Below are 16473 nucleotides of genomic sequence, written 5' to 3' on the forward strand. Positions count from 1 at the left end.
ACCTGTGTCAGCTGTCAGTGGGGACCCACCGGCGCTGCTTGTCCACCTGCCGCCCCCACCCGCCACTCACTCCTGGCACAAGCAGGTGCCCAGTGAATCCCGCGGAATGAGTTATTTCAGCATCCGCGGAACACACAGAACCAGACCCCGCTGTTGTTTTGGGGGAGATTGGAGATATGCAGGGCCCTCTAAGAACAAAATTATGAAGCCAGTGGGTGCCTTTCAAGGACCTCTGCCCCTCCTCGCTCAGCCGGCCTGCTCCCGTCACTCGGCCTAAATCACTGCTAACAGCCACTGTGGGGACATGCGTGCTTCAGAGCCAAGCCTTTCCCGGTAGTAAGGTTTCATTTGCGTGAGGGCTTCACAGCCTCAAGGGCAAAATTACCGTCATTATGTAGCATGGGGGGCTGTGAAGGCGGCAGCCTCCCCGAGAGTCCCTGCTAGGGAGGATGCCAACCATTGTGAAGGCTCAGGCTCCCTTTCTAAAGGCAGTTTATCACTGTAACCAGACGACACCCACCACGCACACCCACTTGCTCTCCTGCATGGGGGGCACGTGTCTGGGGCCATCGGTGAGGGTCAGGGGACGAAAGGCACCCTGGGCCCCAGGCCCCCATCAGACTGAAGGTAGAATGGAGGGCCTGCCTCATGTCCAGCCATGTTTCCTGCCAACAGGGGCCAGCAAAATTATTTTTAAATACAGACCCCATTACATCACTCTCTGCTCCAGGCCCCTCGGTGACTCCCCTGGCTCAGCCTCTGCCCCTCGCATGCACAGCCTCTGGAGACAGCTTCCCTCCTGGGTTTCAGCCTCCTTTCCTCTCCCTCCCAGCTGTCCTTCCCTCCCCTCAGTGGTCACAGGGATGCTGCATAAGGAATTGCCCCAAGATTCAGGAGTGTACACAGGCCCTGGGCGGGTTCACAGGGCAGCTCTGCTTCAGGCTGCAGGCAGCTCCCTCAGCGCCCCCCGCCCCACCTGCTTGAACCAGGGGCCAGCCATTATGGGTCAAAGAATGTTCCCCAAAAGGATATGTCAAAGCCCTACCACCAAGTACCGGTGAACCTGCCTTTATTTGGAAATACGATGTTTGCAGGTGTCATCAAGTTAGGAGGTCACTAGGGCAGACCCTGGTCCAAAAAGACTGATGTCCTCAGAAGAGGAGAGAGACTGACGCTCGGGGAGGAGAGCAGTAAGGACGCAGGTGGAGATGGGACTGACGCCAGAAGGCCGGAACCCAGAGAACGGTGCCCGCCTCAGTGAGCGACCAGGCCCTGCGGATGCCTTGATTCGAACTTCTTGTGTCCAGGACTGGGAGGGAGCACACTCCTGCTGTTTTAAGTTACTCAGTTAACAGTGCTTTGCTCCACAGGGCAAGGCAAAGGCTCTGGAGAACAGAGATGCAGGAGCCTGTAGGCTGAAGCGTGCTCTGAACATGGCCACTTCCACCCATTCGCCTCCGGGCCAAGGCAAGGACTGGGACACACATTCTGTTCCCACGAGCAAGGTAAAAAGCTGCAGCCACTCATTTTACAGTCACTTTCCATGGCTTTTCCTGGCTGCATGTGACCACGTTAGAGCTGTTCACATTATGATGGCCTCAGTTCTCGCTTCTTCCCCGCATACCGCATCAACACAAACACATACCATACATGAGCACGTACCACATAGATACACAAATGCACTGAAGCACATGAACACACACACACCACATGCACACATATCCATATATACACACACCAGCACACATACACAAACACCACCCACACACAGACGCATCCACCACACATACACACAGAAACACATGCACAAACATACACCACATACACACATGCACATATATACAAACACATGCATGCATGCAGAAACACCACACATATACACATGGACACACACACAGAAGTACATGCATAAATGCATACCACATACACATACATATACACACAAACACAGAGAAACACACATACGCATGTACAAGCACACACCACACACACATACACATACACTACACACATACACACAAACATGCACCATATACATGCATACAAACATATATACACAAGCACACATGCAAACACACACCACAAACACTTATGTACATGCAAACACACACACATGCATACATGCACAAACACCACACACATATATACACATACATATACACATGAACACAAACACACACCACACACATGCATACACACATATGCATACACAAACATATACCACACACACATACAGATACATGCATACACTGTAGATACACAGAGCGACACAAAAACACACAAATACATATACAATCACATACGTACACACAAACATACACATATGAACAAGTACACAAAACACACAAATACATATACAATCACATACATACACACAAACATACACATATGAACAAATACACAAACATGTGCACACCCATACAGACACACACAACATACACATGGACATACACACAAACACACACCACACATCTGCATACACATATGCACATATGTATACACATATACACAATATACACACACATTGCATACACAGAAAGACACACAAACACGTGCACACATGTACAGACACACTACATGCATGCATGCACACACAGACGCCATACATGAGCACATACAAACACACATATATACACACCACATTCACAAATGCAAACTACACATATGCATACACACACACATATATTCACACACAAACACAAACACACCACACACTGACAAACACATGCACTCTTAGGCTTCAGTTACACAGAAAAGAGATTGTTCCGTGTGCTTCACGACCCTTCGGGCTCCATGCCTTCTCTATGCAGAGTTCTCCTAGGCCACCTGGAATGGGGCCAGGGTAGCTCCTCATCCTTTCTACCTTATTTCAAAGCTCTGTTTCCAAAGCTTTTACCACTCTCCATCTTTGACCTTTCTGCTTAACTCCAGAATTACTGCTGCCAGTCTCCTGAATTATTACAACACTTACATTCCATTATAATTCCGTGTGTAACGTGCATCTCCCCAGCTACAAAACGACCCCAACAGCCATAGGCTGTGTTTTCTCATGTTGTATTCTCAGGTCATAACATCTGAGGGTCCCCTCAAAAATATTTAGTCAATGAAAACTGGATAAATAAAATAAAGAATGGATAAATGGACAAATAAATGAATTAAATCCAAAATGAGACCATATTATCGACAAGTAAAATAAACCTTAGTAAGTTAAGGAATTTTAGAAATAGATCATCTAAAATAGATCTAGAAATAGACCTTTGGAAAGGGGAACGTTTTGCAGGAAGAGAAGGAGATAAATGAGCTCTAGGAGGAGCACCTCGTCCATGAGGGATGTGGGGAGACACGGAGCGGACCGGATTCTGCAGCCTGAGTGCGGCACCTATCAGCTGTCAGCATGGACACGGCGTACATGAAGGCCTGGAGAGGGCCACTGGGAAACAGGAGGACGTCGCAGAGCCCACGCCTCAAAGGCCGATTAGCTTGTGTTCATAGCTGGACACGTACGCAGCTTTGACTCTTCATCCCTCCCGGTCTTGGGTTCCTTATCGACAACACCGGCATATTCACACCCCTCTAGAGTTGTTACAAAAAGAAATGGAACAACAGTTGAAAGCCCTGAGCCCATGCCTGTCTCTGAGTAGATCTCAATATTGATAGTTTCCTTCCTCCCCTGCCCACCTGCACATTCCTGATGGCTCAAAAGCCTGGCTCAGTAGCACACTTTCTGTGCCCCATGGCTGACTGACGTACAGAAGGAACAAAGGGATGACCCCAGTCGCACCTTCCACGTCCTGCTCACGAGACCAGCCCCAGACATGGAAAGTTGAACTGGATGAATCTTACAGCCGACAATCTGATTCTTTTTTTATGTGCAGTTTATACTTCTATAACCTCATCCAAAACTCCATCCACAGGGCAGACTCTATGATATTTTGTCAAACAATCCAAAGAGGTTTTTGCTACAATCCAACTCTGTAGCAGCTACAACTGAAGACAGGATAAAGGGTTAAGATCAACAATAGGGAGGTATACAGGTGGGTTCTGAGACCCTCAGACTTAATATTTAATCTTTAATTTTCCTGTTTTCTGAGCTACGACTGTGACAGTGACCCTGAAAACTATGAGCCCTCAAGAAAGCCACATGCTTGTCTCTGCATGAAGACTCTGCTATGATAATTCTCAACCTCCTCCACTTTCACGTGAAAAATAAACAATTTCCAATCATTTTAAGCAAACAACTTGCGCTATTGCTAACACTGATGTAATTACAATGGGCACATTCAACTTTCGCCCTATCACCGTCAGTGAAGTTCTGGATGCATTTATCTGTAATAAGCAGACAGCAATTCCCATGTTACTGTCACTGTTTTGTAAAGTGATTGTGCAACATTCTGGGAGGTGTAATCCATTTGACCCATGTGAAAACATAAGTGTGGGACAAGAAGGCCGTGACATGACTTAGGAAGACACAAAGAAGAGGTGGAGGGGCTGGGCAGAACCGCTTCACCCATTTACTGGTTGTCTGACCTAAAATCCTCTGCACTTTAGTTTCCTCATCTGTGAAACGATAAAAATCTTCATAAGCTAGCAGTGGGCAGTGCCTGCAATAATGCTTTGCACATTGTCCAACTTTAGAAAGATATCAGTGATTATTACAAGACTTTGGTGAAGACAGTCATCTCATTTTTAATCTCAGTAATTCAGTGAGTCCCATAATGGACCCTCCCACCACAGTGAATTCTGAATCAGACCTAACCTTCTACATGCCCTCCCTGACTGATCTCATCAGCACTCATGGTTTTCATTTCCATATCCACGCAGTAGATGAGCAGTTCTGCACCTGAAGTCCTGTCGCTGCCTAAACTGGAGACTTGTTCCCAGACCTGACTGTTGACTTGTCAAGTCACTTGAATGTTCCACAAACACTTCAAGTTCTACAAGTCCCAAACATAAGTCACTCTCTTTTCCATAAAACCTGGCCCTTTATGTTTTATTCCTGCTCCAAATCAATGGCATCACTGTTGACTCATCCAAGCCAACCACGAAGGGGCCCACAATAAGCTTCTCCCCTTCTCACATCTTCCCTGCCGATCCCATCCATTTGATCACTACGTCCTGGTAATTCTACCTCCAAAATATATGTTAAACGTATCCTGTCTCTCCATTTCCACCGCCTGGGACCAGGCCCCTATCAGCTTTCATCAGGATTTCTAGTTTCCATGGCTCCAGTCCTGTCCCACTTAATCCCAGCTTTCCCTGAAGCTGGAGATATTTGCAGGAAAATCTAAATCTTGTCTTCATGTGTCTGTCCGTGCAGTTCAATCTGCTTTCTGGATATGTAAGTACAGCCCCATATCAAAGGCCCAGACGTGAAAAAACAATAATAAAAATAAAAACCTCGAGTCAAACTTTACACTTCTAGGAAGTTGTCGGGTTGAGCAAAAGGGTCTTTCAGGTTCCGTGCCCTCTCCGCACATTTCTCTCAGCGCATCCGTTTCCACCGAATCACCTCCAAGTCACAGAACTGTGCTGAATGCTGTCGTGTGACAGTGATACCCCGTATTCCCATGCTTCACAGACTCCCCGACAGGCAGAGGTCCGACGAAAGTCATTCCCATAAAATTTAGGATGCAGGAAAGGAAAAACAAAATAGTTCTCATCGGCAATCGCAGGCTGGTGTGTATTTGTCAGCAGTCGGCTGGCAGAGGTAGGATTTTTCCATCAGCTTCCAGGCATCTTCATTAAAATCACCCACTCTGGGCTTTGGAGCAGGTGATGTGCGCCGTCCCTGCAATGCCTACAGCCTCCTCATCTGCTCGTAGGCTTCCCATTAACTCACACCTGTCTGGATATCCTGAGAGCAAGCGGTGGCCTTCCTGGCCATCACTCCCCAAGGACTTATTTTAGGTATTTTTATATATATATATATTTCCCTGTACTTATTATAGGTGTGTATATATATATATACACACACCTGTGTGTGTGTGTGTGTGTGTGTGTATATATATATTTCCCTGTATTATTTCCTTACTGCTTGAGATACTTAGAGGGGCTTCTGTTTTTCTGGTATCCAGTATTAGAACACTCCTTCCACTTGTGCTTATGAGTGACACAGCAGTGTCTCTACCAGAGGAGGTATCTAGTAGTATTTCTTAACCTGAACTGAAACTGCCCACATCCATCCACCTCCTCAGAACTCTCCAGGAAGGTAAGCAGGCAGCCAGTTCCTCCTTGTCCTCTGCTATTTCTGCCCATATTTAGGCACAAGAACAAAATGGAATTGATCATCGTGGGAACAGGCCTGAGCTCTGATAGGATTATTGCCAGGACTTAACTGAACTCCATGTTGGAAGCTGCTTTGGGGCCCCCACCAGTTGCCTAGCGTCCCGAAGGGGGCGTGTGCTTCTACAGTGCTGCCCAGGAAGGCTTTGGGGGAGGACATTTCATGAAACGTGCCTAATGCATGGTCCAGAGGGCTCTCACTCATGGGGCCTGGCACATTAAGTGCTCGGTCATGTTACTTAGCTGTTATTAGTAATGCCCTCACTCACCTACAACCTAACCCAGCCACCTACAGCTGCCAATAATGTGGCATGTTTCTGCTCATTACCAGCTGTTAAAACGTACCCTTCATAACAGAGGAAATACAAATGTTTAATCAATGTATACAAAATGGCCACCTCCATTGATTAAAAAAATTAAAAAGATCTGCTTTAATACATCATTGCCAATGTTGGAAAGTCGTTATAGAAACGAACTTTACCAAATGCTCTGTTAGATACTTCCAGAAGATCATGCTTTTTTAACCTTTCTAGAGAGCAATTTCCTTGTGCTTATTAAGAATTTTTTAAACATTCATATTATTTGATAAACAGAAAGAATGTAAAATACTAACAGAAGTTTTGACCCAAAGTTGTGTGGTGCGATCGATGTATTGGAAGCCATGGACAGCATGCCGCAAACAGAAAGTTCCCTACTCCATTGTCTCATTGTCTTACAAAACTGCTTTCTTAACTACTTTCTCCTAACTCTCAACGACGATCTGGGCAGGACCCAGAACTCTTCCAGACCCTCTTGGGTCATAAGAAGTTATCTTGTCAATTGCAGATAATAGGAAATCCAATCAAATATATTATAAAAATTACAGGCTCTTACCCAGTTTAAAATTGGTCTGTTCCCAGAGTATAAGCTTCCTCTGTCCAGGACACCTTCAGCGACAAAAGTGTGGAATAGAAGGATGGGTCACTGGTGGCAGGACGGAGAAAGCTCTTATTTGACTGGTTCTGTTATAACTGGTTGTTTTTGCCATCAAATTACAAATGCTGATCCTTTCTCTGGGGAAAACATCGAAGTCTAACAGCAGGAAATTTTCTAAGCAAGATACTACGTGATGTAATTTAATTTGATGCAATATTATATTACCTTTAAAAATGTTACTTCTTTAAAAAGTTTTCAATTACCTAGAAAAACACTCACGATAATGTGTGATGCATAAGATAGTATACAAAATTATATCTACTATTTGAGGGAAAGAAAATTTCCATACAAGAAAGACTTGAATAAAGTATAGGAGAAGATAATAGTATTTATCTCTGCGTGGATGGTTAAAGGATGATTTTTTACCTTTTTATAATTTTCTGCAATATTCAAATGTTTTCCAATGAAGGTATACTATTTGGGTAATCATCAAATAGAATCACGTTTAAAAACTAAAGAGGAAGCATGAGCATTGCTTTTTCAGGCCTGAGTGCCCTGCAGCCTTTCTCTCCTTCACCTTTCTCTGATTTGTTCATGGGTTTACAGGTGAAGTCGTTCCCTCCAAGTAGGCAAGATTTAACCCTTAATTCAGTCAGGCAACATCTAAACGCTGCAATGGGAAGCAGGCCAAAGATAGGGGAGTGATTCTTGGCCTCTGACCATCCCTCAGAAAGTCCCTTCCTGCTAAGAGAGAGCTTCATCCGGTGGAAGATTAAGAGAGCTCCCGCCTGTGTGAAGTGAGTGAGGGGACCAAAGATCTCCAAAGGGCCTCCTCCTTGGACATCCCCATCCCAGAGCTCCTCAGCCCTCAGCCCTCCTCTCTCATCCCCACGTGCTCTCTTTGTGATGCGATTCAATCCTATGGTTTTAAATTTCACTACAGCTGACAAATCCCCAATTTATATTTCCAGTCATCACTCCTGTCATAAGCCCTAGATTCTTCACGCAACGCCTTCCAACCTCTACAATCAGAATTTTACACATATCTCAAAATTCAATTTTAAAATTTAAACCTTGATTTCCCCCAAATCCATCTCCCTGTCAGTCTTCCCCCAGCTCAGAACACTTCCTGTCTGATATCCCCATTGATAAAGAGATCATATCCCCATATTTACCCAGGCCACAAGAATTAAGAATTCATTCCTGATTTTCTGTCCTTTGCATCCTATATCTGCTCTGCTGCCAAATCCTCTGGACCCAACCTCCAAACATGGGGCTCCCCCTACTCTAGCTCTGGGCCTTACACTAGTAACACCCAGCCTTGATGGGGATCTGAGCCCTTCACATAGGAATCACCTCTCCAGTCTTAGAGATTGATGCTGAGGCACAGGATAGTTAGGCAGCCTGCTCCAGAGCACACAGGCAGGCTGGCTCGGTGACGGCACAGACACACGAGAGGGCAAACAAGTGATGGAGTGAACAAGTGATACATCGAGCAAATGACAGAGGGAACGCATGGCAGAGAAAGTGTGACAGAGTTAGGGCACGATAGTGAACACATGCATGATAGAGTGGATGTATGACAGCAAATACATGATATGCTGAACACATGATAGAGGAAAGTGGACACGTGATAGACTAAACATGTGATAGAGTAAACACGTGATAGAGTGTGTGACAGAGTGAAGGCATGATACACTGAACATGTGATAGAGTGAACACATGAGAGTGAATGCATGAGAGTGAACGTGTGATAGAGTGAATATGTGATAGAGTGAAGACATGATACACTGAACACATGATAGAGTGAACACATGAGAGTGAACGTGTGATAGAGTGAATATGTGATACAGTGAACACATGAGAGTGAATGCATGACAGTGAACATGTGATGCAGTGAACATGTGAGAGTGAATGCATGAGAGTGAACATGTGATAGTGAACACATGATAGCATGACTGTGTGATAGAATGTATGTGTAATCGAGTGAACATATGATAGAGCAAACGCATGAGAGAGGGTGCATAGTAGCAAACATGTGGTCCAGTGAATATGTGATAGTCCATGCATGATAGCGAACATGTGATAGTGAACTCATGGTAGAGTAAACGTGATAGAGCAAACATGTGACAGAGTGAACACATGATAGAGTTAATGCATGATAGAGAAGGTGTGATAGTGAACATGTAATAGAGTGAACATGTGACAGAGTGAACATGTGATAGAGTTAATGCATGATAGAGAAGGTGTGATAGTGAACATGTGATAGAGTGAACATGTGACCATGTGGTAGAATGAACATGTAATGATGAACTCATGATAACATGAATGTATGATAGAGTGTACACATTATAGAGTGAACACAGGATACTGAATGCCTGAGAGTGAACATGAGATGATGAACACATGATAACATGAATGTGTGATAGAGTGTACATATTATAGAGTGAACACGGGATAGTGAACACATGAGAGTGAACGTGTATTGATGAACACATGATAACATGAATGTGTGATGAGTGTACACATTATAGAGTGAACACAGGATAGTGAATGCATGAGAGTGAACATGAGGTGGAGTGAGTGTGTGATAGTCAATGCGTGAGTGTGAGCATGAGATAGAGTGAAGGTGTGACACAGTGAATGTGTGAGAGTGATTTTGAGATGGACTGAACATCAGAGTGAATGTGTGATAGAGTGAACACGTGATAGAGCGAGCATGTGACAGTAAACATGAACTAGAGTGAACATGTGAAGGTGAACGTGAGGTGGACTGAATGTGAGATCGTCAATGCGTGAGAGTGAGTGTGTGATATATAACGTGTGGCTGAGTGTACACATGATAGAGTGAACACTGACAGGGAACGCGTGATAGTGATTGAGGGGAGCAAGGTGGAGGAGGAGGGAGACCTGGAAGGGTGGTCTCATCAGGGCCCATGGTCTGCCCAGAAGAGGCTCTCCCCAGTGTCCTGGGAAAGGGATAGGGCCAGGGAATGTGAGCCAGGCAGCCTCAAGAAGGCAGGGGCTGCAGGGTCCCTGGCAGCCTCTCCCGAGATGTCCATGATCGTGTCCCCTGCTCAGCGGAGTGGGCCTTTGGGATACCTGGGCCCCTCGCAGGAAAAGGTGCAGCCTGGCCACAGGCTCTGGCCCCAAACAGTGCTCAGGATGGGGCTCAGGACAGGGTTTGAGATAGCGCGTGAATGGGCTCACCAGGGGAGGAGAAGGATGGCATTCATCTTACTCCAGATGCCTGTTCTGGATAAGGCTCAGATATAAAAGAGAAGAAAGCAACACCAGCCTTTCTCCCACTTCGCGTCTTGATTTTCTCCCTGCACGTACTTCCTGGGAGTCCATTCTGGCTCTGCTTGTGGTTTCTCTGCAACCTCTCGGTCCTGGGTCATTTAGGGGCATCAGTGGATCAGAAACCCCAGGAGAGGTCAACCATGGACATCTGGGGAGAGGCTGCCTGGCTCACCCTCCCTGGCCCCACCCCTTTCCCAGGACACTGGGGAGAGCCCCTTCTGGGCAGACCATGGGCCCTGATGGGACCACACTTCCAGGCCTTTAAAAAATCTTTCTCCAACCACACGTTTCCTCCTAGTGTGCTGCGAGTGACAAAAGGACAACAGGAAACCACTGTGGTTATGCAGACAGAGGCACAACGCCTCACAGATTTTCACAGGAGATGGGGACAGTACAGCTACAGGCCTTCTGCTTCTTCCCACTGTGTGCATGGCGGGGCCTCCAGCCGTCTCTGTCTCCTTGCAGCCCTTTGCCTCCTGGGCTGTTCCCTCATCTGCTCCCCACACCTAGGCTTCCCATCTCACACTTCCCAGCTTGTGGATGCAGAGGCACCGATGATGCAGGCAGCGGGCAGGGGCTGGGGCCATGAGCAGAAGCCCTAGCCCCAGAGGAAGTCAGCGGTGACCTCAAACTCCATGGTGACCAGCGGAAGAGGGCAAGGCCAAGGCCACTGACGGCCGGGCTCCAGAGGGGCAGGGCTGTCACAGAAGGGTGCGAAGCAGTGACCCAGAGTGGCAGAGGGAGCACAGCTCACCAGGGGAGAGCCAGGTTGGGGCCCCACTGGGATGTGAGCCCGGGAGTGCCCACTGCATGATGAGGGACAGCAGGAGCCACCACAGAAGGACAGAAGCTGCCCCGAGGGAGCTCGCCGAGGGCAGCACGACCTCAGGACGCTTCTATGAGGGGAACACGCAGCACCCCACCTTCTTCCTACTGTGACAATTTCTGTCACCTTCAGCCAAAAGCTTTCACACTGTAAAAAGCGTTTAACTGTAAGAGCTACTTCAGTTAAAAATAGATGTAAAAACCCTGTGTAGGACCAACCTCAGGCATTCCAGATGCTCCGTGCTCCAAAGTAGAAAGAAAAATGGCACCAAGAAATCAGATGTCCCACCTGTCTCTGAGCCATGTCAGCAGGACAGCACTTCCCCCCAGACTTCAGGAAGCTGACCTCTGAGTCCAGAGGCCTGCACCCAGGGCACATGGGATCCATGTGCTCTGAGTCCAGGGTCCTGCACCCAGGGCACATGGGATCTATGTGCTCTGAGTCCGGGGGCCTGTACCCAGCGTCCATCGGATCCAGCACCATATCCCAGTAGATTATCGTATGTGCTATCGTGGGTGGTGCCCCCCTGTGCAGGGAGGGCTACACACCAAACAACCTGACAGAAATTTCAACTCTTGCATCCCCACAGAATCCACGTTATACAAACACACACAACTCATCAGTGAGCACTGGGGCCACACAGACTGCCTGGAGCCCCACGACGGACACAGGTGGACATCTAACACTCTGGTGCTTTGATTAAAGACCAAGCTGAGACCTAGCGGTTTGGACCCTCAGGGGACAACACAGCTCGCAGGCACAGCGGACACGGCCTCTCAGAGCTGTATCTCCGCAGCTCCAGCTGCATTACCCAACCCAGAGGGGGAGCTTAAATGTCCAAATAAGATGAGACCATCACAGCTGAGGATGGTCAGAGGGTCGTCATTTTTGAAAGAGACACCATCGGTGCTGGTCACCCACCAAGTCACCACCTCTTAAACGTGTCTGGGCAGCTTGAGAGGCAAAGATCACACCCGCTCAGAAAGGAACAACAGCACCCCACCAATCCTGCACTTTCTGTAAAACCCTCTGGTGCAGGTGCCCATGGGTTGGTAAACTGATCCAGAGTGTTGAAAAATATCATAATACAATTTATAAAGTCAGACAGCAAAATAAAATCAAAGAGTCAACAGCCCAAGAGGCAGTGAAGAATGGCGCCATCCTCCCAAGACAGGGTGAAGCCGTTACCATCTGATGAAAGTCACGCCAGGAAGCATGGCCACGTCTGCACAGGCCAGCGGGGAAGAGAAACTGCAGGATCCACTCTTGGTAAAAACATCCTCAAACCAAGCAAGTGGACGTATTTTTCTTGAGAAAATCAATGCAAATTTCATCTCTGTTTGCTCAACCAATGGAGACATAAGAAAAAGTATGCTAATAAAAGATGCAAAGTTGATGTAGTGACATCTTTAGGTAGCAAGGGAAACTTTCCTGCTTTAAACCACTTTTCCCTTAGAATAGAATTCTGTACAGAGAATGATAAAAATCACAGGATTTTCCAACCAAAAGAACCTGGAAATCGATCTGGTACAAACCTCTCATCTCATAGATAAGGAAACTGAGATCCAGGGAGACTGATTTGCCCGTGACTACATGAATGACCTGAGGTGTGGCTCCAACACAGCCCTGAGTTCAGCTCACCAGGAGTGGACACTGCGAGAGGATGGAATTTGTTGGTGGGTCGCAGAGCGCATGAATGGGAAGCAGAGGATGTTTATGTTTCTTAAGAACAGTCATATCTATAATAATCAACGCACACTAATTACTTCCTAATTATCTCATTGAATGCCCAGCAATCCCACAAAGGGAGGCGCCATCACTCACATCACTGTACAGAAGGAGGAAAGGAGCTTGCAACAGTTGGGCCACTTGCCCAGGGCCACACAGATGAAAATGGCTGAGCTCAGTTCAGACCTACCTCCAAGTCTGCACGCCCGAAGATGATGCTGTGAAATTGAACACCAGTGTCTGGATAGATGGGACAAGCACCAGGGCCTGCAATTACGGTGTTTTTTTGTTTTGTTTTTGTTTTTGAGATGGAGTCACACTCTGTCACCAGGCTGGAGTGCAATGGAGCTATCTCAGCTCATCGCAACCTCGGTCTCCCAGGTTCAAGTGATTCTCCTGCCTCAGCCTCCCAAGTAGCTGGGATTACAGGTACGTGCCACCAGGCCTAGCTAATTTTTGTATTTTTAGTAGAGACGGGGTTTCACCATGTTGGCCAGGCTGGTCTTGAACTCCTGACCTCGTGATCCGCCCGCCTCAGCCTCCCAAAGTGCTAGGATTACAGGCGTGACCCCACCGCACCTGGCCCAATGACGGATTATTTGCCAGCCTGGGTTCTGAGCCTAAGCACAGCCACGGTGGGGTCACTCCCCGCTGCAGCCCGCCACAGGCGGCCACACAGGAGAGGCACGCTCACCACCTCTCCTTAGCTCAGAATAGCACCGTGTCTGTGAAAGGAAAAGAAACCTCAGGACCCCAGCGTCACTCAGCCGAGGGAAAGGACAGACTGGGAACTGCGTCAGGCAAACCTGCTGCCCATTCTCCTCCTAAATAAGGCAGCTGCGAGGTAAGAAGCTGCAGACCTCCCTCACAATGTGCCCGTAAGGAAACTCCTCATGGACAAAGGACAGACAGAACTCAAAGTCATCCCTCTGAGGCTCTCCTGAGGCAAATGTGTATCTGATGGCTTCCTCTGCCCTATTGTTTATGTAAAAATGCAGATTCACTGGGCCAGACTAAACTGTGTATTCAGTGGAAAGCTGATCAAGGACTCAGAAGAATGTAACCTCTGTCTCTTCTCTCCTTATGACGGGAAGCCCCACTTGGAGTTGTCCCGCCTTAGCCAGCGGAACCAGTGGACATCTTACACGTATTGATCAATGTATCCAAGCAGGCTGCACCCCGACCACCCCGGGCACATGTCGTCGGGACCTCCTGAGGCTGTGCCACAGGCGCACCCTTAACCTTGGCAAAATAAGCTTCCTAAATTAACTGAGACCTGTCTCAGATATTTTGGGTTCTAAAGGGACTGCGTTGGCTGCCTGGGAGTAGCACAGCAGAGGAGGGCTTATTTCCCACGGCTCAAGGAAACCCGGGGTCATCTGCCTGGGGTGGTGTGGGGTCCCCTGTCTGTCTGGGATGGTGTGGGGTCCCCTGTCTGTCTGGGGTGGTGTGGGGTCCCCTGTCTGTCTGGGGTGGTGTGGGACTCCCTGTCTGGGGTGGTGTGGGGTCCCCCTGACACCTCGATGTCCCAGGCTTTTCCCCTTCTCCTCTCCCAATAGATTCCATCTCCATGGTCACCTCATGGTTGCGAGACGGCTGCCTCACCTCCAGCCTCGTGTTTTAATTCCAGTCCAGAAGAGGAAAGCGAAAGCTTCGAGACGAGAAGATGACACCCTGATTCTCTTCCTGGGCTGGGAAATGGTGCCTAAAACTCACGCGTGCACAGAGAACAAAATCAGGGCTTTATTAGGAAAAGAATGGGAGGAATCGGTGCTGGGGGAGCAACGCGGGGCATGCGCCATGGTCAGCTGGCCTTAAGCCACGCGTGTCCCTGGGTGCTTTGCTGTACTTTTGAGCACGTCCCCACAAAGTTGTGAAAAACATGATCAAAGAGTCAGCTTTCCCGGAAGCCTTGTAGAGAGTGTGCCGGGTGGCGGCCCCAACGCACTCCCATCCCACACGTCCTCTCGGGAGGGAGCAGTTACGTCCCCAAGGCTTGCACGCCACTGGTGTTGCCTGGAGAAGGGGCCGTGGCTCTACTGCACTCACTCTGCATTGCAGTATCTAGTGGAGCCCCTAACGAGGATGGAAAGTGTTAGCGTTTGCTGCACCAACGGATTAATTAGTTACTCCACAACCAATCTGTCAATGACCAGCCAGTCCATCGAGCATTGCATGAATTCACCTGAAAGTTTGGTGGAAGAGAAAATGCTAAAGGGCTTTAGCACCCAATAGAGCACAATGTGCCAAAACCAGCATCCATGCTACCAAAAACTGCTTCGATGAAATGCCCAATGTCTGCAACCTGGCCAGCCCAAGCCCCTCAAGCATCCCGGCAGACTCCAGGCTCGGCACGGCTGACAGTAGATGCCTCCAGGGCTGGGGAGAGGGAGGAAAGAGAAGAGCACCACTTATAAGGAGTTGCTGACTGGAGTGATCTTACCAGCTCTAATAGATGTCTCACAGATAACATGGTTTATGTCACACCAGGTACCACCTTCAGAACTTTTCTAGAAACCCAAGGCAGCTGCAGCCGTGGCCGCATCCTCAGGCACCTGGCCTCCTGCGCTCAGGCTGAGTGAGGCTAAGAGGCAGAGCCGAGGTGGAGACTGCAGGGACCCCCAGCCCTCGTCTGGCCTCATCGTCTGCTGCTGCAGCTCCTCAGAGCCTGTGCTGACCCCTGCCCTTGGAGTGAGTGCTCGGATCACTCAGCCTCATGGCCTCAGCTTAGTCTGACCACAGCCTGCAACCTGCAAGGCCGCCTTTTTCCGCTAACATGAATGCAGCACTTTGAACTGCTAGGAAGTCTGGGATGCCATGGGAGGACGCCCCAAAGCAGGACCTGCAGTCAGCCGGTGCAGCTGCCTCTGGGGCACAGATGGCGCCCCCTCCCCACGTGCCCTGCCCACCCGCAAGGATCCACAGCTGTTCACCTGGAAGCAGCTCTGGACACCCAAGTTGCCATCACTCTTTCCGAGGATGAAACACTCCCAGCCAGACATTCATTTTACCCCGAGACGTGTCCAAGGTTTCATACAGACCCTGCCAAACGTACATTAGGTGTCCTGGAACTCACAGAAAAGAGCTCGAGCTCTGCCTGCTCTAGTTCGGCAGAATAATAAAGTGAAGAGGGTTTCCTTGCTGGGGTACAAGTTGGAGGTGGGGGAAATAATTTTATGCCAGAAACAAAGAAGTGTGAGTGTTCCTCAGCTCATCCGAAGTTGAGCAAACTGAGTTCCTGTTTCTTTGTTGGTTTTGGAGAGAATCTATTGTTGGACCTCGGTGAAGTTCATGTTTATTTTGATCCACCCAGAATGAAAACGCTTTGCCACTCAGCATGAAGCTGTTTGGAGCCTGGTGAGTGTTCCCCACTGGCTGCCCCCGCCTCCCGTGCCTCACCGTGTGCCCTGAGCAGTCCT

Source organism: Theropithecus gelada, chromosome 13, assembly GCF_003255815.1.
Source record: "Theropithecus gelada isolate Dixy chromosome 13, Tgel_1.0, whole genome shotgun sequence".
Classification (NCBI taxonomy): Eukaryota; Metazoa; Chordata; class Mammalia; order Primates; family Cercopithecidae; genus Theropithecus; species Theropithecus gelada.